At 45.3% G+C, this 2166-nt stretch overlaps 1 long non-coding RNA gene across 1 annotated transcript; it reads right to left on the reverse strand.

The window, feature by feature from the left end:
* Positions 1-6: 6 nt before the first annotated feature.
* On the reverse strand, positions 7-2160 carry LOC113942205. The gene is made up of 4 exons (XR_003525867.1): positions 1756-2160; positions 1285-1333; positions 648-763; positions 7-320 (listed from the first exon to the last, which is right to left on the reverse strand). It is a non-coding gene; the product is annotated as an uncharacterized LOC113942205 (long non-coding RNA).
* Positions 2161-2166: the final 6 nt, after the last annotated feature.

Below are 2166 nucleotides of genomic sequence, written 5' to 3' on the forward strand. Positions count from 1 at the left end.
TGGAGTATGTGCAATCAGTCAGTATCTGCCAGAATAATAAGGAACCCACAAATCTTCCAGTGCCATCTTGGCAAGGGTTCCTCCCTGTGTGTACACCAGTGAGAAGTGACTTGGAGGGACGTGCTAGGTGGAGCTCCAAAGCAAGGTCTGTGCTCAAGCCAGCTGCCCGTAGCACCCCACATCAGCCAGCTGAGCTGTGCAGATCCCCCTCTGTCCTCTTTGCCCTCCCATAAAGCTGAAAGGATGACAACATGTGCATCCTTACCTGTGAGTTGTCGTCTATCCAAATTGGAGAGCTTACAGTAACTGCTGGCCATGTGCTAGAAGAACAGAACCAGAAAGAACACACAGCCATTAATTTCACTGTGCATTGAGGGTTACCAACACATAAAGTGTCAGAAACCAAAACATCCCTTATTCTGATCTAGCTACATCCCAGCCCAGCAACACAACCATTTCAAGAGCTTTTATGTACTTCAAGCATTTCTGTGTGTTACAAGCCACAGTGTAAGATCCATTTGTTAAAGACTTCATGAACAGAGAAGAGAGGTTTCTGCTGGATTTTGCAGCAGAGTTTGTGGGCAAAACCCTCTTTCAACCCTATGTCAGAAATTAGACTGTAGAAAGTTACTTCATCTGTCACATACCCATCATTCTGTCTTGGTTCCTCTTCATCATCACTTGTCAGTAGCACAACTGAATTATCTGCTGCACTGGAAACAAGTGGGTTTCCAGCTGGGTGCTGCTGGTTCTGCTCCCACTGCTGCAATGGGGTCGAAATGGAGGCAGCTTAGGAACTACCAGTAGCCCCTCCTCCCTGCTCCCCTCTTTCAGTTCCCTAATTGGATTTAGGCTGGAGGTGTTTCTATCCCTCTTTCTGCCCTAAACAGTCAAATTCAAGGGAGATATCCATAAATACTCGTATTACATGAACAGCTGCTGAAGAAAGGCAGCCACAAGAGGGCTTGGAGTAAAGAATTCAAGCCTGGCTGCTGTGTTGGTGCCAGGCAAATAGGACTCAGATGTCTGCCTTCAGTCCATTACTGCTATAATTATCGGGAACCCACAGATCTTCCAGTGCCATTTTGGTGAGGGACCCCCCTCTACAGGCACCCCTGAGAAGTGACTTGTAGGGATGTGCTACTTGGATTTTCAAAGCAAGGTCTGTGCTTGAAGCCAGCTGCCTCTAGCATCCCATGTCAGCCAATTGAGTTACACAGCTCCTCCCCTGCTCCATTCCGCCTCCCACAGAAAATGGAAAGGTGGCAACATGTGGATTCTTACCCCTAGGAAGCAATCCTGGTACAGCACATTTGTAAGGGTAGCAGTGGGCCTTGTGGTAGAGTGAAGAGAGCAAGAAAAAAATTCAGCTGTTAATTCCACTGATCATCAGGGCTTAGTGATAAATAAATTGTCAGAAATCAGAACATCCCTTTTTCTGATCTAGCTACATCCCAGCCCAACAACAGCATCATTACAAGAACCTTTATGTACTGCAAGCATTTCAGTATGTCTCAAGCCACAGTGTAAGATCCATTTGTTAATGACTTCATGAAGAGAGAAGAAAGATTTTTTTCCGACCTTTACTGGAGTTTTATTTATTATTTATTTAGTTAGTTCTCTTCCAGACAGGCCACTACATCCCAGGTCTGGAGTTTCACACAGAATCAAGCAGAACTCAAAGCCTTGGTAAAAACCTCTTTCTACCCTATGTCGGAAATTGGACTTTAGAAAGTTACTTTATCTGTCACATACCCATCATTATCTCTTGGTTCCTCTTCATCATCATTCACCAGTGGCACAACTGAATTATCTGCTGCACTGGAAACAAGTGGGTGCTCCTGGTTCTGCTCCCACTGATGGAACGAGGTAGAAACAAAGGCAGTTTAGGAACCATCTGAAGCCCCTCCTCCCTGCTCCCCTCTTTCAGATCCCTAATTGGATGTAGGCTGCAGCCAAATATTTTCCTTTTCCTGCCCCAAAGAGGCAAATTCATCAGTGATACCCATAAACACTTCATGTTAGATGAACAGCTGCTGAAGAAAGGAAACCACAAAAGGGGTTTGGAGTAAAGAATTCAAGTTTGATGGTGCATTGGCACCAGGCTAATAGGACTTGGAGTATGTGCAATCAGTCAGTATCTGCCAGAATAATAAGGAACCCACA

This window comes from Corapipo altera, unplaced genomic scaffold (genome assembly GCF_003945725.1).
Source record: "Corapipo altera isolate COAL_440 unplaced genomic scaffold, ASM394572v1 89648, whole genome shotgun sequence".
Classification (NCBI taxonomy): Eukaryota; Metazoa; Chordata; class Aves; order Passeriformes; family Pipridae; genus Corapipo; species Corapipo altera.